Here is a 23,095-nt window from a genome sequence, read left to right as displayed (position 1 = left end):
ACAAGGGACATTGATTTCTCCAGTTCTGATGCCCAGCAAGCTCAGGGTGGACGCGCCTGCAGAGGTGACTCCCTGGGGGCTCTTCCAGGCTGCCCCTTGCCTGGCCTTTCCTGGGGGCCAGCAGATCTCTGCACCCTCCTCTTCCAATGAGGGTGCTGGCCCAACCCCGAGGACCCACCCTTGGGAGCCCAGCTGCACCTGATGACCTCCTGGAGACCCCACCCCAAACACCATCCTGTTGGGGCTGGGGCTTCAACTTGGGAATTGGGGCAGGACGTAAGCACACTCGAATGCTTATCTTTCTCTTTTCTAAATACGGGCTTTGGTTATTTTATTTCTTTTAGATTCAGGGTCTTTCCCCAGACCTCACCTCCTCTAAGGAGCCAGCACTTTGTGGTCTGCAGCCAAGTGTGTGATGGACAGATGTGCACCTCTTCCTGCACTTGGGATCTTCCCCGCTGCTGGGTCCTTCCCAGCACTCCCTAGCACGACCGGACCCCTGATCCTGCCTTCCCAGGCTGACTGAATGCTCCCCTGTGATTTCTTCTGTGAATCAGATCATGCCCTGATTCACAGCCCGTGTTTTGGTTAGCAGAGTGGCCAGAGCGTGGACGAAGGCCATGGCGGACACATTTTAAGCACATGCAGGCCTGGAATGATCCCATTTCAAAACAGTCACCACATTCACGTAAATGACTAAGCAAAGGTCAGAGTAATAGGCGCGACGTTGTGGTGGCTCAGTGAGAGATTCGGTGGTCAGCGCCTGCCGGCCTTTGTCAAAGACTGGTCCTGCCCCTGGCGGGGCCAGACCCAGCACCATCCAGAGGGCTTTGGAGTGAGCTTGAAAGACAGCAGGGAGAAGGCGACCTGATGTACCCCTGAAACACGAGCGCAGGGGTTGCTCCCACCCTGGTTTCCAGCGCAGCGCGAGTTTCCCCTCTGAGTCGACCTTGTAGCCAGGGCGGTTTTCACAAGAGCTTGTCGACAGCTGTGGCCTGAACGCAGGTTGGAGGTGGGTCGTCAGGACCCGCTGTGGTTGCTTGCTGGGTAGGCAAGGTGACCAGTTCACCCTCAGGGCCCGCTCGTGAGCGGGCTTGGTGTGGCATGGTGTCGAGCCTCACAAGAGCAGGGCTGCGGAGGCCGGAGAGGGGCATTGCCCCTGCAGCTGGAGTGCGCGTGCTCCTCTGGCTTCTGCGCCTTCCTGGCTGCTCCAGGCCCCTGTCCTCCAGCGCGCTGCCTCCCCAGGGCCCTGTCCTCCAGCGCGCTGCCTCCCCAGGGCCCTGTCCTCCAGTGCGCTACCTTCCCAGGGTCTGGCCCCACCGTGCGCGGTGGCTGGGCCATACTCAGGTGTCGGCCGCTTCCCCTGGTGCTCCCCGTGGGCTGCTCTGTGATAGGTAGCTCTGCCTAGATCCTCCGTGGAACAGATTCCCGCTGTTTCCAGGGGTGAAGCACCACGGCTGCCCTGCCTGCCTTGAGCCGGGGGTGGGGCTGAGCCCTGGCAAGGTGGACTCTCCCTGGGCACTGTATCTCAGGACTAGGAGTCATGGCCGCTCCTCGGATCTGCCATGCCTGTGTTCCTAAACATTCTTTAAGACTCCTGCCTGTTACCCTTCTATTACAGGTCATGATTTCAGGTATTAAAATTCCATCTTCAAGCTACTGTGTGCTCCCTCTTTCTGACTGGCCCCCGCCCAGGGTCCCATCAATAGAGTCAGGTTCTGTCTTGCATCGTATGCAAGTTGGTTTTCTGTTACTATAATAAAAACAGCTGAGGCAAATTGACTTATAGAGAAGAGGTTTATTTTTGTTCACAGTTTAGATGCTTTAGGCCATGACTGACAGGTCTCATTGGTTTGGGCCCTGGGGGGCACATGACAGGAGGAGAGGGGGGTGGAGCAAACTGTTCACCTTATACCTGGGAACAAAAGAGGAGAAAGAACAGACTGGGCCCCACAGTTCCCTTCCAGGACCTGCCCCCCAGTGACATAAGACCTCCATTAGGCCACCTCTTCATAGAGCCTTTCGAGTATGGCTTTTGGAGGTGTTTCAGATCCACACTCTGGCACTTTGCAAGGAGCGTGCGGTCAGAAGAGGAGCCCAGGGGGCTGGAGCAGAGGAGCGTGGAAGCAGAATGTGCTGTCCTGGTTCCGAGCAGGCCAGTGGGACGGGGAGACCTGGAAGCTCGCGGGGGCCCGGGGTGAAGGAGTGGGGCTCGGACGACTCAGCAGCAACGCCTCCCCCAACCTGCGTCTGATAAGCTGACCCATCTGCACTGCCTGGGGGCTTCGGGAGCTGTGAACCAGCTGCCGGGGACCGGCTGACAAGGGTCCTCTGCGCTCCTGGGGCCTGGCTGCAGAGCCGCAGCCGCTACATAGATAACCACAAGCTGTCGAAGGGACAGGTCGAGCCTGGCTTCCTTCTGCCCTGGCGCCTTGTGATAAGGCCTTGTTTCCTCTTTCTGTGTGAATCCTGCAGCAGCGTCGGCTGGGCAAGCGTGAGACCCAGAAAGAAAGAACGGGCCAGGGCGAGGCGCTTTGAGGGTCACCTGGCCTCAGGTAACCGCAGGTGAGTCGAGTGCCTGGCGCCTGAGCGCCCCTCAGTGGACACAGTACGGAGGTGGGCAGTCTGACCCTATGCGTCAGCTCCCTGGCGGAGGGTTTCTTGCACTTGCACCTGACACTTAGCATCTTGGGCGGATGTAGGATGTGTTCTATTGAAGCACCGTTGATGCTAAGGGCGCCAAGGAATGAACAGGAAAGTGCCTCAGTGGCTGCCTTGTGGCTGGGACAGTGGGTCGTGTGCAGAGGTGGAGGCATGGGTTATGGGTGCGCAGTGGGACCATCTGCTACAAGCCGCTCCCCACGAGCCAGCTCGGCCCCAGGTCAGCGATGGATCACCACTGCTGCTGCCCAGTCGCCTCCTCCTCGTGCCTGGAGTTGCTGACCCTGGCCCTCCCCAGGGACCAGCGCCTGACTCCTACAGCATATTCAGGCTGGTTCCGCGCTTCGCAGGAACGCCGTCAGTCAGGATGTCAAACGGCAGGTCCTCTCTGCAGGCAGCACCTGTGGTTGTGACGACGCGGAGAGACCAGTGCAGTTCCCTGTCGGGGCTGTGGTCCACCCTCGTCAGTGCTGTATAGTACTTTGCATGACAGTGCTGGGGTCTCCTTATCCATTCTGCTGTTGAAGGGCATTTGGGGACTTCCTGAGTTTGAGAGCATGTCACGGTAATGAGGCTCTAAGCCCTTGTTACAATTGTGTTTATGCTTTTTGAAGATGAGGCAATGGCAGAGGGGCTGGTTAGAGGCACTGTGTGATCTAGTCTGGCTCTGCTGTCCTCTCCGTTGTGATGGGGGTGCTGATTCTGGTCTTCCCGGCCTCAGGAAGACATGGGGGAACGGTGGGCACCCACTCGGGGTGGAAGTTGCTGTTACTTCAGGATCTAACGTTTTGTGGATCGTTGCGCCGCGCCCCGGGGTTCATGGTGTCTGGTAGCTCGTGCGGTGCCTGGTTGTCTCTGGGCTCGCACAGGCCCGACCTGCGGAGTGAGGCCTGGGTCCTCGCCCCCCCACCTCCTCCCACCCCCACTCAGAGCTGCCTGCCGCTTTCTGCGTGGGGGCGGACCCCGTGGAGGGTCCCCGCTCCCAGCCCCAGGCTTTCCTCTCAGGTCTGGCCTCGGGGACCTGCCTGGCGGCTCCGCGTCCTCACTGCCTTTCAGGGTCTCTCTGTCCTGCTGGGCGTGGCCCTGGTGTGCGAAGCCCTTGGAATGAGGGGTTTGGGCAATAGTTTTGGAAGTTTGCCGTTTGCCACTGAAGATGGTTTGCACACCCCTGGTGACGTGGTGTCACACCTGTGCAGATAGAGTCAGGCTTGGCATGGCCGGCTGGAGCCCTGAGTCCACGTGGAGATGACGGCCGGGCGCAGCGCTGGCCTCGCAGCTCGGCTGGAGCCCTCGGCGCTGCCATAGATCAGCGCACTCAAGGGCCCCGGTCGCGCACCGCCTCTGCGCCTCTCCGCCTCTCCAGAGCAGCGCCCTGCCTGAGGCCGACAGGGTGCTCGCTGTCTGGGCCACACCTGCCCGAGGTTCCCGTGGCGGGGGCTTAGGAAAGCGGAGCTTCCTCCTTGGGCTCAGCACACACAGGCCACGTGTCCCCTGAGCGTGTGGACATGCAGAGAGACAGGCCACATGTCTCCTGAGCGTGTGGACATGCAGAGAGACAGGCCACGTGTCCCCTGAGCGTGTGGACATGCAGAGAGACAGGCCACGTGTCCCCCAGCCTGTGGGCATGCAGAGAGACAGGCCACGTGTCCCCCAGCCTGTGGGCATGCAGAGAGACAGGCCACGTGTCCCCTGAGCGCGTGGCCTGTAGAGCAACAGGCCACGTGTCCCCCAGCCTGTGGGCATGCAGAGAGACAGGCCATGTGTCCCCTCAGCGTGTGGCCTGCAGAGAGACAGGCCACATGTCCCCCAGCCTGTGGGTACACAGGAGCTTGGGGTCAGTCAGCTGAGGCTGTTTGGCTGCACACCAAGATGGCACAAGTTTGGCGTGTATAGACATCAGCTCTGCCCTGTCCACTCCCATCTGAGACCCAGACTGGGCACTGCAGGGCGGCTCCTCTGGGACCTTTGTTCTGAGTGGAAGGAAAAGGGCGTGGCACCCCCGAGCAGCTGCTGGTGCTCCTGCGCACACGTGCTGGGACCCAGAGGTGCATAGCCAGGCCTGAACTCAGTGGGCAGGAAGTCCGGAGCCCCAGAGGGGCCTGCCAGTGGAGACTCTCGGACACCAGCCAGCACGGCCATGCTCCGACCTCGGCACTGCATCCATGGACACGGTTCTTGGGACCGGTTCTGAGCATGTTCCCTGTCCATTTTGTCATTACGCACATATTCTTGTGTGCCACATCTCTTCATGTGTTCGACGTGCCCAGTTTACACATACGATTCATATAGGAGATGCGCATTTATGTAATACAAACATGTAAATATATATGTGTGCATATACTTTTTCGACCTTCATACCATTTAGTGTCCGCAGGCTGCATGGTATTGGAGGTGTCGGTCAGTGGCGCAGCCCCTGAGGACCTCCGGCTCCCTGAAGCAGGTCTGGGCACCCCTGACGTGGCAGCTCATGGCACCCGAGGAGCCCCCAGTGGCTGCTGTCACCCAGCAGGCGCTTGTCCCTCCTGCTAGCCATGGGGTGGAGGCCCCGTGGGCTCCCGGGGGGCAGCCCGAAGCCTCCTGTAGGGAATCCATGTCACCAGGGCCATCTGGATCATCCTGGCCTCGGGTGGTTGTCCCTGAGCAATGACCGCTGGCCCAGGGCTGCCGGTCAGCAAGCCCGTCAGCCTGAGGCCCTACCAGCTGGTGCTCTGTGCAGCGCCTGGGCCGGGCGCTGGGAAAGATGGTCTCGCCTCAGCGTGAGGACCTGGACCAGAGCTGCTGGGATCGTGCTGCAAAGGCGGTGTTTCAGGACGAAGAGCGACTTCGGGAGGTGGGCTCGCGTCCTCCGTCAGTGGGCAGCTGCTGTCCCGACCACATGGGCTTTTCCTCGTAGAGCCGCGCGTCAGGTTTGCGCAGGGACCGTGTCTAATCAGATGGTGCCTGGGCTGCGCAGGACGGCTTTCAGGCCGATTGTGTCAGCTAACACTGCCGCTCAGTCCGCGTCATCTCAGTCGATTAAACAAATACCACAACGTCACCATGCTGGCTTCCACGATAAAGATGTTTCTGTAGCGCTGCAGGCATGTGAGTAGAGAAGGTGAATGTGTGGAGACTGTGTTCTGTGACAGAGCGACGCAAAGCCCCACGTTTAGAAAGACAGCATGATCCGATGGGGACTGTGCTGCTCCGTGGATGGCCTGCTATCGGGGACAGCCTGACCATGATTTCTGAACTTACATCCTGGAGGATGTGGAGTGAGGCACAGATCTGAGTCGACCCATCCCTGGGGTCTGATGCTCTGGCACGCTGGACTCGCGGGCTCTGTTCCCTGGTGCCGAGTGAGATTCTGTATGAAGCAGAACCTTTTTCTCAGTATCAGCTGTGGAGCAAAAACATGGGCATCTCAATTGAATAGCAGAATCTCCATGGTGTGGTGTGGTGTGTGTGTGTGCGTGAGAGTGAGTGTGAAAGTTTGGGAGTGTGTGTCAGTGTGTGAGTGTCTAAGTGAGCGTGAGAGCTCGTGTGTGAGAGCATGCGTCCACATGTGTGCACGTGTGAGTGTCCAAGTGAGTGTGGGAGCTCATGTGAATATGCTTCTGTGTGTGCATGTGTGTGTGTCCAAGCGAGTGTGAGAGTTCGTGTGAGTGTGAGAGCATGCTTCTGCGTGTGTGCGTGTGAGTGTCCAAGCAAGTGTGAGAGCTCATGTGAGTATGCTTCTGTGTGTGCATGTGTGTGTGTCCAAGTGAACGTAAGAGCTCGTGTGAGTGTGAGAGCATGCTTCTGCGTGTGTGCGTGTGAGTGTCCAAGCAAGTATGAGAGCTCATGTGAGTATGCTTCTGTGTGTGTGTGTGTCCAAGTGAGCGTGAGAGCTCGTGTGAGTGTGAGAGCATGCGTCTACGTGTGTGCGCGTGAGTGTCCAAGTGAGTGTGGGAGCTCATGTGAGTATGCGTCTGTGTGTGCACGTGTGTGAGCGAGCGAGCATGGGAGCTCGTGTGAGTGTGAGAGCATGCGTCTGCGTGTGTGCGTGTGTGAGCGTCCGAGCACGTGTGGGAGCTCGCGTGAGTGTGAGAGCATGCTTCTGGTGTGTGCGTGTGCGATCTGGAGGCTCCTCTCGGTGTGACCATGACTGCATTGGTGCACGCGCTGGGTGTGCACGTTGCGGTAAGGTGACGACAGAAACGGTGCCGGGCTCTTGGCAGCCGTCTGTGGCGCGCTCGCAGGCCGGTTGGACCTGACCCGTGAACCTGGCCTTGTGCACGGCCGTCTCCGGGCCTGTGCTTTGTTTTTCACTCACTGGCTGTGGACTCACTTTCGTGGCGTTTATCAAGGTGCTGGCCAGTGACAGTAGTGCGTCACCTCTGCTGTTCCCCAGGCACGGTTCACAATGTGAAGCACGGCCACTCGGGTTGCACTGAGCCTTCTTGCCCTGTCCCTGACCTTTCTGTCTCTTCAGTTGCGACATTCTGGACCACTTATCTCCTGGGCTGATTTGCCAAGAAGCAATACTTTGGATTCATTCATCTGTTCAGTTACTTGAGCATCTACTTTATGCCAGTCTGTGTTTCAAGCACAGAGAATTCAGCAGTGACGAAACAAATGACCGGAGAACTTTTCCAGGGCCAGGTCCTTTGCTTCCGTCAGATGCAGCAGGCAGTTCACAGCCCCCAGGCCTGAAGAGCCGCTGTCCGTGGCCTCGAGAGCTGCCTGCAGTCTGGCCTGTCCCTAGTCTGGGCTTACCTCCTAATTTCCCAGCGTGCGTCCCGGCTGCAGCGAGCCTGGCTTCCCCACCGTTGCTCTGGCAAGCCCCCAACCAGCCCACCAGGGTGCTCTGTGCCTGGCCAGTTGGCCAGCTGTCCTCCCACAGCTAAGGTCCTGCCTCCTCTCAGCCTTGCTCAGGAGGCATCTCTGGGCCTCCCCTGCCCGCCTCCCTCTCCTGCCCCAACCTGACCCCCTGAAGCTTCTTGCTCTGCTTCGGGACCATCAGCTCCTACTGCTTTAACACTCTCCACAGCTGAGTTATTATCATTCGCATCCCCCTCCCTTCCTGATGCTTCCGAGACGTGGGGATTCTCCTCACATCCACCATTACATCCAGCGTCCCCACCAGCGGCGCCTGGCACGTGCCGGATGCTGGGTGGCGCATTCAGAGAGAGACTGTGAGCTTCCATCTTCCCTTCCAGAGCCTGTGGCCTGGAACCCAAATCTGGCCAAGTTAGATGAGTCGCCTGGGTCGCTCGGGGGTCATGGTTTCCCAACGCTCAGGCCTGGTGCTGCCCTGGGTGGGCCTCTGGTGTGTCTCTCTGGTCTTCCCCTGGTTTCACGTGTTCCCAGCAGCACTTGGGTCTGTGTCGTTGAGCTGGGCCCTGGATCCCTGAGTCTTCTCCGGTGAGATGGTGCACAGGTTGCAGACTGCTCCACCCTGGGTTGCTCACCTGTCCGGGCAGCACAGGCGCGACTGTGGGCTGGCATACCACGCTGTCCCAAGCTGTGGCTTGGAGCCCGAGGGATCATGTCTGCAGGCAGAGAGGTCAGGCCTGTGGTGTCTGGCATGGAACAGGCACAGAGCCAAGGGCACTGCAGACGACCCTTAGGCCCTGTCATTAGGCACGAGTGTGGGGTCCCAGGTGGAGGTGCAGGAGTGGGCTGGTGGAGAACACCCGCGTCCTCTTCCTCGTCCTTCCTTTTCTAACCTGGGTGGCCACGGTTTTCTCCCGCCATGGGAAGGAAGGTCGTTCAGACGGGAGCCCCGTCCTCAGCTGTGTGCTGAGACCTGGGCCATCTTTTCTTTGACTGCCTGTTTAAGCAGGTGGCAGCTGGGCCGGGTCGGGTCCTCGAGGTGCATTTTGCCCTCATGTCCACTGCTGGCGAGGGTCATGCTTCGGGGCCCGCGTTCCCAGGCGCTGTCCAGGTCGCGGCTGGCTCTCTCTGCCCCTGGATTTGGATCCCGCAGTGAACCAATCTGCAGATGTTTATCAAATGCATGCAGGAGGACTGTGAGGGCCCCTGCTGGGAGGTGGGCTCTAGAGAGGTTCACCTGGGCCCTGTGCATCCTGCAGGGAAGGGAGCGACATTCTGGGAGACGGCAGGAAGCAGCGGAAGCCGGGTGGTGCCGGGTGCACGGGCACCAGCCTCTTCAGAGCCCTGCACTGGTCGCAGTGTCCCTCTGCAGGGACTGGTGTCTGGGTGTTCAGGCCCCTGTCCTGTCCACTCCTGCTCTGTGAGGAGCAGCCTGAGACCTCATGAGTGAACACAGGACCTGTCACTCCGCCGTGTCCCTGGGATCCCTGTGGGTCAGGCATGCGGGAGGCTGGACTGGGCACCTCTGGCTCCGAGTCTCTCGTGAGGTTGCAGCGGGTGGTGGTTGCTGCTGGCAGGTTAATTGACACCCCTGCTATTCACCCTCCTCCAGCACAGGGGACAGGGCTGGCCTGGGGTAAGGCCCACGTAGGCCTCCAGCCAGGCTCGGGCAGCTGCTGTCCCTGCCAGGGATGAAATCAGCCTTTGCTGAGCATCATCTGTGCGGCGGCCCTCAGCGAGCCGAGTGCTTTAGTGATCTCGCCCTCAGGTGGCCTTCCTACACGGTCTCTCCCTAGCCACCCTGTCTCTAACCCCACGTTCTCGTGCCATTGAGACTCCGTTGGCTATTATCCCCTGTCACCTGTCTCCCCCACTCCAGCACTAAGCCGTAGGGATGCCACGGAGAACCCCGCCCCTCTCATGCCTCCTGTGCACCCAGGAAGGACTCCAGATGACATCTGTGTACCCAGTGAACTTTGGATCGTAGATAAAAACAAAGCTTCTGCATACCACAAGGAACTTTAAAAAATAGCAATATATCTCAAATATGGGACCAGCTTACGCTGAAAAGTTATCTGTGGTTTCTAGATTTTAACTGTGTGCCCGGTAGTTTTTATTGCTAAATCAGGAAATCCTAATGCCTGTTACTTTGCAGAGTGAGAAGCACTTTGTAGGAGCTCAGTAAATGTTTGGGTGAATGAGAGAGTGAATACATGGGAGAGCTCATTCCTCTCTCCTGGGCAGTTTAGCAAGGTGGGCCTTATCACTCTGTGGACACGGTGATCACATTATCTGACAAGGCTGGCCGTGGACCCAGGGCCAGTTGGTTTTGCACTGGACAGGAGTCAGTTTGGGAAGCTGCTCCTGTCTTCCAGGTGTCTTCTGTCTTTTCCGTACTTCAGGCTGCTTGTTTGTCTTCCTTGTGGCTGAAAGAGAGTTCCTGAAGGATTCGCAGGAGCTCGGGTCCCCAGGAGGCCAGAAAGTCTGTGTGGAGTCTGAGCCCTGAGGAGCCAGGCACCAGTGTGGGGTACAGCTGATCCCATGTGGAACCTGGGCTGGACCCTGCAGCGTGCCCCACTGATGGCATCACACACCAGACCCCAGGCCCGGCCTGGCCCCAGGCCTTCCCACCCACCTCTGTGCTCAGGCCCATGCCGTCCCCACGGGCAGAGCCCAAGTCCACATCCGCACCCGAGCTGCCAGGAAGCCTGGATGTGGACCCGTTGCTTCTGCGGCCGAAGCGCTCTCTTTGAACTGAGAAGAAGGTGACTTCCCCAACAACCAGGTGTCTTAGGACCCACACGGTGGCCTAGAGGACAACACCTGGTGCCACCTGTGGACTCTGGGGCTGCGGCCACTGCTGCTTCTGGGCAGCCCTTGCCTCTGCCTGTCTGAGCGCTGTTTGCCTTCGCTTTCATTTCCAAATGGGTCGCGGGGTACTGGGCCCAACCCCCGGGGCTCTCCGTGCACAAGCCCAGCCTGATTCTCGGGGGGGGGGGCACATTTCACAAGTGACTTTAATTCTATTTGCAGATACTTCCAAAATGTCCCATCAGGAACATTTACAATAAAATAGTCTCAGAACTTGATACATGTCAGTGAGAAAACTAAGTTGGAAGATCCTTGTCTGTAGTCTGAAATCCAAGTCTTGAATGTCAAAGTGTAAATACTTTTTTCTGATACTTCACGGGGCAGAAATACCTGACCTAAAATGGCCCGAGGCTATTTACAGTCTTTATTCCATCACTTCATTGAATATTCATATATTTCCTGGTAGGAATATTGAAATGCTTGATTATGAGCAATTGCCTTGTTCTCACTGGGGATATCATACTGCCGATGATGTGTTACCTTTATAAAATCTGGAAAATTCTGACGTTCAAGACTCATCAGTCCCCGAGTCTTTTTGAAATGTGTGTGTGCACGTGCGTGTGTGCGTGAGTGTGCATGCACACACTTGCATAATACATATATGCATCTATAGCAAGTTCTAGAAGGCTACATCCAACATTGTCAACAGTGATTGCTTTTGAAAGAAAGGACTGGATGTGGAGACAGGGATTAATTCATGCTTCATAGTCTTCAGTATTTCTGATACTTAGTGTGGTAAAATAATGGCCCTCTTTCCAGGGAAGGAGATAGGACGGGGTCGAATGGGAATCGCTTGAGGAAGTAGTTTGATGCTGACAGATGCTGTGTGGCTGGGCCTCGCTGAGCATATCAGCTCAATCATGTTGGCCATTGACAAGGACCCAGAAAAGGCTGTGGACACAACGGTCAGCCGGCTGCCTTGGGGCCATGCTGGCGTGGCCAGGAATTCTTTTAGCACTAATTTTGCAAAAAGAGATGAATGAAGGCAGCAGAGACGGTGAGTAAGTGAAGCTGCTCTGCAGGCCGTGGGCCGGACATCTGCACCAAGCCTGAGGATTACTCACCACTGTGCTTTTGCAGAAGTCCTTCCACGGAAGGCAGAGGCATGCCTAGTCACTGGGGCTAGTAGGTGGACAGCAGATCGACCCGGCGAGCTGGTCAGCGTCGGGGTGCAGCTCTGCCTGGGCTCCTTCACAGCCTGCTTTTCTGAGTAAGCCTAGAAGATGGACTCCCGGGGTAAGTCCGATTTTGCTGTTTGGGGCTTAATAAGCCAGGGGTGAAGGAGACCTGACCGGCAATTCGTAGTGCCTGCCTTTCTTCTGGGAGAAGGAGCAGGATCAGGTGCTGGCGTATTCTGTATTCTGGCGTTCTTGCTCTGATGCTCACAGCTGTGCCTGCCTTCCTCAGCCTGGAAGTCTGATGTCCGAGTGCTGAGAAGGCCCCTGAAGGTTGTCTGTAAGTTGTGTGGTGCTGTGTGAAGAGCAGTGTGACGGAACCAGACTCCCGGCCCTTCTCACTCCAGCGAGTGTGGCCCAAGTGGCCCAAGCTCAGGGTGTGTTTGCAACCTTAGAGGTGGGTTAGACTCTGTGGGTGGCTGTTGCTGGAGCTTTACCACCTGTAATCATGGTTTTGTGCTACAGGTTTCTTTAACTTTTTCCCCTGTTTTACACTGAGACAGTGACATGTGTCAGTCAATGTTAAGTTTATTTTTTTCCTCTTTTTTAAAAATATTTTTTTTTAGCTGGGCATGGGTGGTGCATGCCTGTGGCTTGGGAGGCTGAGGCAGGAGGATCATGAGCTCAAAGCCAGCCTCAGCAAAAGTGAGGCACCAAGCAACTCAGTGAGACCCTGTCTCTAAATAAAATGCAAAATAGGGCTGGGGATGTGGCTCAGTGTTGAATGCCCCTAGTTCAATCCCTGGTATCCTCCCCCAAATAAATATATATATTCTTAGTTGTAAGTGGACACAGTACCTTTGTTTTATTTACTTATTTTTACGTGGTGCCTCTCATGTGCTAGGCAAGTGCTCTACCACTGAGCTACAACCCAGCCCTTTTTCCTCTTTCTTTTAAAGAGACTTTAGAGAACTTTGAACCCTGGAATCAGTCTCTTGATTCTGACCTCAGAGAAATGTTGGTCCTTGAGTTCAGAAAAAGAGGATTTTCCAAACGCTCACACGTGAACTTTGTCATAATCGCTGCTGAAATTATGAAAACTGCTCTTCCCACTGGCTGCTAAAGACCCCCTTTCATTACCCAGGTTGCTAGGAAAAAGGTCTTTTTTTTTTTTTTTTTTTTTTTTTTTTTTTAAGTTTGACCATGACTGCTTTGAAGGGCGGCTTTCACTCTGGCCCTGCTTCTCTTCCTGTGTCCAGCAAGGTCCAGGGCTCTCTCTCGCATCTGCTTAGGATACTCTGCTGAGCACGGGGTTCCCAGTGCTTTATAGATAAAAGGGCCGTTGCATCTCGTCAGCCCCAGGCTGGGCGTTCTCCCTTCCCCTTCCTCTCCAGCTCTGGGAGGTCACTGTACCCCTTTGCTTATCCCAGAGGTGGTGGCATCTGTGTGGCTCGTCAAGGCCTCACCTTCAGTTGACCGTTCCCTAGTGTTCAGTTCCTACAAGACAGAACATCCATCTGCCCTAAATGCAGACCCAGGTCAGGGAAGATTGAAATATGAACAAATGTAAGAGAATTTCAGTTTATTTTTTTAAATGAAAAAGAATTACTTTATACCTTTAAAAATAAAAACACTTTGGTCCTTAGTGTCTAGATCTCACCCAGAAATGTTAGCACCGCTGGATTCTGAAGCCCGGTGCCACGGGCTGTGGGGGGGGAGGGCAAGCTGGCCCGTCTTCCTGGACACTCGGCTCTTCTTGGGTATTTGGGGCAGGAGGGTAAAAGCCTCTGAGAGTCCAGCTGTCAGTACTTTGGGAGTTTCCCGGGCTGCCGTGGAAGAGAAGGTGAGATAGGAACCGAGGCTGCAGAGATGGCTGCCGGCTGGGGTGGAGGCACGCCACAGCCCCAGGCCTGCCTCTGTCCTCCTGGGGACCGTGGTCCGCTGCTCTCTGCTGTGGGACGCTTTGCCCCCTCTCAAACACTGCCTTTTAAGGAATGGCCTTGCAGGTGCAATAATGTGAATGGCTGAGATGCTCTAGAAAAGCTCCTGCCCAGGGCCAGCCGGCACCCGGGGCCTGACTCCTCACAACACACAGAAGTACGCTGAAAGCCGCAGCCGCTGGACAGAAGCCTTGCCTCCCATCTGGAAACCGTCAGAGTGATAGGACAGTTGGGGCTTTCCTTGTTTTGGGGTAACATAAAGGGGCAGCAAGGCTTGCTGAGTATCAGTGGAGATGTGACCCAGGCCCTTACCAGGCGGCTCTTTTCCTAAAGAAAAGGGGAAATTCCTTATCAGTGTCTTCAGAGCAGATAACTGTGGATGAGCCGTACAGCCTGTTCTAGGTGTCCTGTTGCCTGTGTTGCTTCCTGTTTCTGAGCTTCTCACTGAGCAATAAGAGGCTGGGACTCCAGTCAGCTTCACCCCAAGCTGTGTGCTGCCCATCAGGACCTTGCTTTCTCAGAGAGAATGACAGATGCAGCTCACGTTGGAAGAGAAAGTTCAAGATGGGGCTTAAACACACACACGATATGTAACTAGATACGACGTCTCCGGGCGTATCTGCATCTCTCTGTGTATCTTGCACATGATTCAACAAATGCCTATCCAGATTCACAAAGCAGTCTTAAAATAACTGCTGAAAGAAAAAGAAGGGAAAATGGCAGACAGTTTCTGTGACAATTAAACGTGTATTCACCACCTTAAATACTCAAAGACAACTTTGTGTAGTTAATTTTGGTGGCATAATATTTGGAAGGGTGGCAGACTAAAGAGCAGAAGGTAATTCTTGAAACTCTAATTTGCAGGAGACTAATCAAAGTCCATTTTCGTTTCTGAAGGTGCTATTTATATAATTCACATTTTTAACACATCTTAGAACTGGAATGAAAATAGCAATTAATCTTAAGGGTGAGCAATATTGTGGTTCTGCCAAATTTGGAAGCTGCCCCAAATCCTCTTGGCAATGAGGCCCAGTCTGTGGAGCGATGTCATTTGTGTGTCCCAGAGCACAGAGCTCAGCAGACAGCACGTGCTCAGTGAAGTCCAGGTGACTGCGTCCCTTTGATAACACTTTGCTTGTTGTCTCAGAAAAGCAACCCTGAATGTAGAAGTAGCAGGTCAACAGTGAAGTCAAGTCAGAAGCGACTGGGTGGAGCAGTGGGCAGTACTCGGGCCGAGCACAGCAAAGAGACGCAGGCAATAGCACACAGATGTAGATTAGTGGCACGTGGCCTTCGGTGCATTTCTTGTTTGCACTGATTTTCTGCAGCGAGCAAATGCATTGCTTGGAGCGCTTTCATGACATCCGTCAAGCTTCCTGTAACTGGTAGCTCCAGTTAATGAATTAGTAATAAATAGGATGCACGTTTACTACGGTGTGTGGTGTCTCCTCATATCTAGTAGCTTTGGGCAGAACTTACATTCTAGCAAATTTTTTTTTTTTTTTTTTTTAAATAATATTTCCTGTCGATGTCCAGGTTAGGAGGTTCTGCTACAACGCTGCGTGTTCCTTAAACTCGACCACGGGGTGTTGAAATGGGACCCAGAGCACAAAATTAAAAACTCTGAAAAGAGGAAAGACGGGAACCTAATAGAAATGGGAGGCAGTTCTGCACTTGTTAGCGGCTGAGTGAGGCACGGACATGGTCTGCTTAGCGCTTTGCCTTGAAGAAGCCCTGGGGGCTGCTCCTGGACGTGGCTCTGAAGGGCTGCAGCTTGCGAGCTGGTGAGAAGTGGCAGAGGGACGCTTCTCTGAAGCTGGCTGGAGGACCTCGCGCTGGGTCTGACGTGGTGGGCGTGTGCCCAGCACATGTGATGACCGAGGAGCTGGTGGGGTGTGAGGCCTGTCCTTGGTCTGCCCACACAGCTTGCTGGGTGCACCCAGGGCTAGTGGCACGATCATGTGTCAGCAAACCACCCTCCGTGGGGTGATGCTCAACTTGTTCCCTAAAAACCGTGAAGGAACAAAGTGTGTTTCCAAAGTAGCACTGTGGCAGGATCGACTGCCCGCAGGGCAGTGACAAGCCACTGCCCTGTGCAGGTGTGTCAGGAGCTCGGGCTGGAGTCCATTCCCTGTTGCCACCCCAGGAGTTCCATTGAGGAAGTGAACCGGTCACCCTCTGTTTGCGACCTGGGACAGTAATTCTCCCCGCGAGATGTTGGGCCCTGCCTGTGTATCCTTCCCTGGCTGAGGACCAGAGGCACCAAGTTCCTAGTTGTTCACAGCTTGCAGTTTCATTGCCAGATGGGCTGCCCAGTAAAGCCAGTGGCCTTGAACTTGAAGCACGATAGGTCCTGGTCACGGAGTCTAACCTTGAGCAGAGGCCTGCTCCATACTTACCAGATGGCGCGGTGGAAAATGGAAAACACTATTTATGGAGCTCAGCCTGAAGCCTGGGCCTTCGTCTATTTCTCTGAAACACGGAGGGAGGGAGGGTATGTCATGTAAAAGTAGTTTTCCAGGAAGAAAGTGCTTTAGGCAGGTGTGAGAATCACACTCATCAGAAGGGACTCTTGGTTAAAATCCATTCCCGAGTCACTCAGACCTGCAGAAACCTCTCGTGCAGACTTTGATGGGCCTGAGAAGTGGTGTCCCCAGCGAATGCGCTCGCCAAGTCACCTCAGTGTTGTGCCTCCCCCCTTGTTGAGCGTCTCAGCTCTTGGCTGTGCGGGGTGCTGGTCCTGTGGGTGTTACAGCGCCCTCTTTATGAAGACCACGGATGGGGAAGTGTCTCCGGTTTCAGTACCACAAATGACTGCTTCCGCAGGACTCTGGGTTTCTATTTGATGGACACACTTAGTCATGAACTGGTCACACCTTCTTCCTCTTCTTGTGTTTGCTTTGACCCCCGCTTTTTTTTTTTTTAAACCAAGAGGAAAAACCACTTGCCAACATGGTTGTCTGAATTACCAGCATCTACTGAAGAAGGCAGATCTGGCCACACTGGGCTCACATGTCTCCATGGCAACTGGGGATCCAACCAAGAGGTGCCGCCATTTTCCTAAGCTCTCTTCAAACTTGAAGACGTTGGATTCTGAGCCCGTGACTTAGAAAGCAATTTGTGACCCACTTCTAGAAAAGTGTGGACTCCCGTTTGTATTTGGGTACTGCCTGTGTTCCTCAGGACCTTCCTATTTTTTTTTTTTCTTTCGGAAATTCTCTTTCCTTTATCCACTTATAGTAATTTTCTGTGGTGGTTGCTTCATCTTGAGATGTTGAGGACTTCCTTCATAAAGTGTTTAAAAGTCCTTTTGGGAGGAAACAGGTATAAACAAGTAAAAATAGGAGAGTGACTTTTTCACTCCAGTTTATTTTATTTATTTATTTATTTTGCCTGGCAAGTTTAAAGATTTTTAGCTTTTGCTCTGACTTGTTTTTGAGTCTGCTTGATCCTTAGACCATTCAGGGCTCTGCAATTCTTTGTGGGTTTATCTTTGAATTAAAAAAAAAAAATCATACAAGCACTGTTTCTTTGTCAATTCCTTGTGGACGCTGAGAAAACAGAGTCTTTCAGCACATGCACTGTTGTTTTGTAGCTAAGCCTGGTTGACTTTCTGTGGTCCAGCTAAGAACTGAAGAGCTAGGTGAGGGACAGTCATTGTTCACCGACGACCAGGGCGCTGCGTTTCTTGGCGGTTATCTGCTGGCTGGAAAGACCGCGAGGAGCCGTCCATCAGGGCCGTGTCTCTGGGTGCTAGTGTAGCAGACGTGGCTGCTGCTGGTCTGGAGACCTCCTCAGAGTCTTGCGGTCAGATGCCATCAGTGCGACCCGAGGGATGTTGGAAGCAACTCTGAATTGACCAACGTGTGGAAGCATTGATTTTCCCTACCGCTCAGGAGTTCCTTCTTGCCCTGAGAAACCTGAAGACCCAGCAAGAAGGGGCCAGCTGTCACCCCTGGATGGCTTGCATCTGGCTCACCACATCCTCCCTCTCCTGTGGTCTCCATGACCCAGGCACAGAGGTCATCAACCCTCTGTCCCTGCTTTCTTGGTATCAGCCCGCTGTTGCTTGGTGCCCCATTGGTCTGCCTCCCCCGCCGATCCTGCTGCTGCCTCACTCTGGCCCCGATGGGATCTTCCTTATAGGACCTCTGCTCAGGATTGCAGGCTTCCCGAGCAGGTGGGTCACGGGGTGTGTGGCTGGGCCTGTGCATAAGCAGAGCACTGAGTCTGTCATCTCAGCAGCTCAGGAGGCCAAGAGGCAGGATGGTCGCAAGTTAGAGGCCAACCTCAGCAACTTGGCAAGGCCCTCAGTAACTTAGCAAGATCCTGTCTCAAAATAAAGAAAATAAAAAGGGCCACTTGTGGCTCAGTGGTTAGCACCCCCCCATGGGTTCAAACCCATTACCAAAAAATAAAGATGAGTGTTGAGTTCATCCATTCAGCCCCTGTCATCGGGCACCCTCTCCTCTGACAGCCAGCTGGGGCAGGGCCGGGGCAGAGCAGTGACTGAAGCAGGCAGGCCTGCCCTGCTGTGGTTTGCAGTCAGGTAGGGGACATGCTCAGGAGCCAGGTGAAGCCGGAGGGCTTGCTGTCGCACGGCAGACCTGCCAGCTGAGGGTCTTCTGGACAGAGGACTGAGCATGTGATCATGCAGCCGTCTGGAGAAGGGCATCAGGGCCGAGGGGCAGCTGTGAGGTGACGTCCCCAAGGAGGGAACACACAGACTGGGCACTGGACCTGCCTCGTGTCAGGCGCTGCCCCTGCTGTAGTGAGTGGGCACCGCGGCTCCCCTCTGGACCGCGTCCGGGTGTTTGACGTCTCTAGAACGCGAAGCCTCACTGTGGAGAGGGGCCACACGCTGCTCACCCCGTGCCACTTTCCACCCAGCGCCGCGTCCGGCCTTGGGCTCTGGGCAAGGGTCCCTGGTAAGTGAAAGTCGTGTAACTAAGGACGGCTACACAGGTGGCTTTAGAAGAATATGAAGCGGGGTCTTAGCGGGGTGGGAGGCCAGGCCCAGAGATCAAAGGCGACCCGCCAGCTCTGCAGCGTGCACGGGGACTGTCTCTTGGGCGGTGATGCACATTTTGTACGCCGAGCAGGACACTTTACAGTCAGGTCGGGACCTTCCAAATCTGGCAAGGGCCTGAACCTTTCCCTTGTGGGCGTGGGCGTGAGTGATTGGGAGGCCGTCCTCCAGAGACTGCCAGACGTTGGCCATGCTCTGGGTGGACCGTGGGCGCTGGACTGAGGGCAGACTGCGTGGTGGTCATTTCTGGTCTTGTGGGTTGACGTCTCCCAACTTCTAGCAGGGCCCTCGGAGCCCAGTGGGCTTGTTGAGCATGAGTGTTCACGAAGCGATCACCTCCAAAGTCGAGCTGAGCTGGAGTCACAGTAGAAAGGTCGTGAACTTTCCGCCTGGGACCCTCCCTGGGAGGCCCCCTGAGAACCCCAACACAGCAGCAGGCCAGGCCTGACGCCGATGCCAGGTATCTCCCCACCCCTGGCTGGGAACTGAGGTTGGAGCTGGTCAGCGGCACAGCCTGGCTTAAAACCAGGGGTCCTGTGCACACCTGCTGGGGTGTGTTACTTACGGAGAAGAAAAACTCGCCATTGAGAGTGGACGTGTGCGGAGTCCTCTTAGGCTGGGTGGACTCGGGCAGTGGCGTGAGTCACTGAAGACCCTTCCTGGCGAAGGCCGTTTCTGTCACCTAGAGGCATCCCTGGAGAGAAGGGTCCACTTCCTGACCACGCTTCTCTTTTGGGCCCCGAGGACTGTCTTGGTTGATTTCTGAAACTTCTTCTGGTTTTCTGGAAGGTAGTTGGGAACTCCTTCCTAGCAGGAACCGCTCTTTGGCTTCTGATGACACCTGGGTGTTTAATGGCTGCTCTGCAGCCTCACCGGGCAGGACCGGTGCCTATCCCCGGTCAGGAGCAGATGCCTCTCCTCATCCTGGGCGGCTGGGCTTTCTCTTGCTTGTTTTGTGCTGGAACTCACTTTGCAGGAGAGCAAGCTCAAAGCTGAAAGGGTGGGCAGAGTCGCTGGGTGGAGGGGGATCGCTGGGCCCCGTGTGTTCCTTTCACCAGGGACCTTTGTGTTGAGGGGTTGTGATTTTTGTAGGTGACAAGATTTTTCTAGGCAGCAGAGACAAGTGGATATCCTGGTGGCTTCCCGGGGAAGGGGAAATGGTTGCTTCTCACGAGTCTGTTTTTCCGGAGCTGACTCTATGGCAAAGTCACTCTGGCAAAGATGGGCAGGCGGTGGGACGCTGGAGGGAGCCAGGGCTTTGTGAACGTCCTGTCCATTACCGTGGCTGAGGAATCAAAACAGGGCTTCTCCGCACATGTCCTGGGGCTCCTAGAGGGTTCCAGAGCCTATGCTTATGTCTGCTCCGAGTTCATGTGACCAGTTTCAACAAGGGGCTGCCCAGAGCTGGGTGACAAAGAAGACGGAGCAGCATGTGTTGGGCCATTCTCCTGTGTTGCGCTCGGACATGGGTGAGCTGGTGAGAAGCCTTCTGGAACTTCTGTCATGATAGAAGCAGCGAGACCCCTGGGCAGCTCCTAACCGTGGGCCCTTCTCACTCGGGGCAGGAACATGGCCGTCGCTGCCCGCCTCTGGAGCAGGCGTCTCACAATTCTGGGTGATGAGCGAGCGTAAATGGTAGCAGGGACATTTGTAGGGGAGTATTTTGAGAGTCAGCTTTTTGCACCACGACTTTAGCTGGGCAAAGATCCTTCCAGAATACCTTGCATCTGAGAATCTAGCTGGAGGGCCCTGGCATAAATCAAGGTGTCCAGGGTGCTGCCGTCCTGCAGAGATCGCTTGTGTGAGGCCGTGGTTAGTGTCAGCATGTGATGATGATAAAGTGAATAAAGTTTAGCCGGGCATGGTGGCACATGCCTGTAATCCCAGCTGCTCTGGAGACTGAGGCAGGATGATCACAATTTCAAGGCCGGCCTCAGCAACTTAGTGAGGCCCTAAGCAACTTAGTCAGACCCTGTATCAAAATAAAAACTAAAAAGGGCTGAGGATGTGGTCCAGTGGGTGCCCCTGGGTTCAACCCCTAGGCGTGTCTGGAATCTCACGCATGCAGCTCCCTGCCGGCTCCCTACTGAGCACTCTTCTTGCTGTGGCTCACAGCCTGTGGAGCTGGGCTGTCCTGGTCTTGGTTCTGCATGTGAGGAAGCTGAAGGTCAGAGGGGGCAGGACAGGTTCCCTCAGGGTGCCCAGCTAGTGACACAGGACAGGCACTTGCATTTGCTCTGGTTCTTCCTGACCCTAGGGCCTGGGCTGTGACATCTCTTTCCCAGGACGACCATGGCAGAGGTGGGAAGCTCATGCCTGGGTGTCCCCGTAGCCTGTCACTCTTCCCCGCTCCCACCTTCTTCCCTCCTCAGAGCTGTGCCAGCCTCCAGCCTCCTGCAGCATGGATGCCATGGCAGGTGCCCATGCCAGCGTGGGCAGCGTGGCCCCGCTGCTCGGACTTCCCACCTCCGGACTTTCTCCGGAGGATTCTCACGGCACCGTTTCACTCTTGGTCAGACGCCACCCTGTTTATCCTCAGCACCTTGGCGTTTGCAGGGGTTCCTCAGCCGTGGGCCAAGCATGAGGGCATGGCGTGTCTTCTCCCGTTGAATCCTCTGGGAAGAGCCTGCGGTTTCCAGACGACGCCAGTGCAGTGCTGACGAAGACGTTTCAGATATTATTGTTGATAGGATTCTTCACTTTTCCCCACCTAAGAAGTACCTGGAGGGAAAGAGCATTTCTTACTCTTGTTGTTTCCCTGGTGAGTCTGATGATGTCTTTTGGGGGGTCTGGATGAAGGAAGGGACCTGCTGCGGGGGATGACCGGGTGGCAGCATCTGGGTGGAGAAGGTGCACCCAGGTCCAGCTGTGCGGTGGCTTGAGGTCCTGCAAGCCCTTCTGCACGCGGCCTCAAGCCTGTCGTCCTCAGTGGTGAACGAGCATCCTCGGGGTATTGGAGGGTTGCTGCTGACGACTAGAATAAGGTATTGACGGCAATGACGTGGCTGGGGTCACGTCGGTACAGCCCGCGTCCAGCTGCCTTTGTGGTGATACTTGAGGACCTTTGAATGGGGCCCAGGCAGCGGGTCTCGCGGGTTTCCTTGTGACTCCCGTAGAGATACCGAAGCCTTCGAAGGGAGAACACCTTTCGTGCACTCTGAGCCCAGCAGGTGCTGGGCGGCTCCCTCCCTGAACTGTTGGCCTTGGCATCCTTTCCTGCGGCTTCTCCCCTGCCCTGCAGGCTCGGGTCACCTGAAACGCCAGCTAGTGGAAATTTCATGATGTGGGCACTTTGCCCCAGAGGACGGAGACATATGCTTTTTGTGTTTAAATCAACAGAAAAAAGTGCCGCTGCAGCCGTCCTGGCGTGTGGTTGTTGGAGCAGCACTTTTGTGATGTGTTCTGCACTGCCACCCCCTCCCTCCCCTGTATGTCCCTGGTCAGTACGGCAGGTCAGACAAAAGGCAGAGCCGCCGTCCGTTGACCCAGTGAGGATGAGGCATCTCCTGTAGAGAGGATGCAGGTTCTGCTTCGCTGTCCAGCCCGAGCGCACTGGCAAGACTCAGTGTGGATAGGCCCCTGGAGTCCTCCGGCTCCGGCCCGTCAGCGTGCAGTACGTGTGGAAAAGGCGGCTCACCGTTCCTCACCACAGGGCACACTGAGCTGGACCTGAGTGATGTCAGGGGGACTTACTCACACTTTTCTCATGTTTTTAAAAAACATTTTTTAAAAAATCATCTGCTGTTATTTATCAGTGGTAACTATGACCTTGGCTGAGTCACTTGCAAATATTCTTTAAAAAAAAATCCTTAAAATGGACAGCACCTTTATCATAGTCACCAGAACCTGGAGACTGCCCGTCTTCCTTTAGTGGAGAGACAAGCTGGTGGACTGTGCTGCAGACACGGAGAGGCTGTAAGTGCGACAAGCCCCAACACCGTGGCACCAAGGCGGGGTCTCGGGTCCCGTGCGGTGCGGGGCAGACCCAGAGCCTGTGCGCTGTGGGATCCGTTCCCTGCCTTCAGGAGAGCAGAGCTGCAGGCACAGGAAGCTGCTCTGCGTGGCCTCTGGTGGCTGCAGCTGGGCGTCCTGGGGGCCTGCTGCTCAGCCTCTTGCCCCTCGTGGTGGTCATGTGACTGTGTTTCAAAGCTTACAGAACCTTGGGCCAAAAAAGATGGATTTTATGTTTATGTAGAAAAACAACCATAAAGAGGCAACAGCATCCACCCATCACGATCTCAGAAACGTCGCTTTGTAAGGACGAAGACAGAATCCCATAGATGTAATGCAAACCCCATAGATATTTATGGGCCCACTGCGGGAGTGCCGTGCCTCGTGGGGCGTCTCGTGGGAAATCCTGCCCCTGCCCTCTGCACCGTGACACTCTCCTTGGGTGAATGAGCACAAGCAGCCCAGGGTCATGGTCAGATTGTAGTGGTATTATGGGATGCTAGCAGGCGAGGGACTGTCCAGCTGGGGCCAGGGAAGATTATTAAGACAGTGAACAATGTTTGTCAAGGAATGGATTGAAGAGCAGTGTCTCTTCAAAGTGTGTGTGTATTTTTTTTGCAAACTTTTCACTGAAGTAGTTCAATCCTGCAGAGCTGTGTGCAGATCTCACACACATGACCTGTGAGTTCTCCTCACTGACCAGCCCTTGTCTGGGGGATGGGGCATTGCTA

The 23,095-nt window shown here is 55.3% G+C and overlaps 1 protein-coding gene across 10 annotated transcripts in view; it reads left to right on the top strand.

Annotated features, from left to right (window-relative positions):
- The window catches only part of MITF (melanocyte inducing transcription factor), a 188,742-nt gene that overhangs the window by 66,279 nt on the left and 99,368 nt on the right, over positions 1-23,095 (top strand). Inside the window, exon 1 of one of the 10 annotated variants that reach the window (XM_079122434.1) lies at positions 11,410-11,565. The exons of the other annotated variants lie outside the window; for them this stretch is intronic. The gene's annotated coding sequence lies outside the window, so the exon portion shown is untranslated. Of the gene's footprint in view, positions 1-11,409; positions 11,566-23,095 lie in introns of those variants that run through there. 10 annotated transcript variants of the gene reach the window in all.

The sequence above is a fragment of the Sciurus vulgaris genome (genome assembly GCF_902686455.1).
Source record: "Sciurus vulgaris genome assembly, chromosome: 19".
Lineage (NCBI taxonomy): Eukaryota > Metazoa > Chordata > Mammalia > Rodentia > Sciuridae > Sciurus > Sciurus vulgaris.
This window is presented reverse-complemented; position numbering and strand designations above follow the sequence as displayed.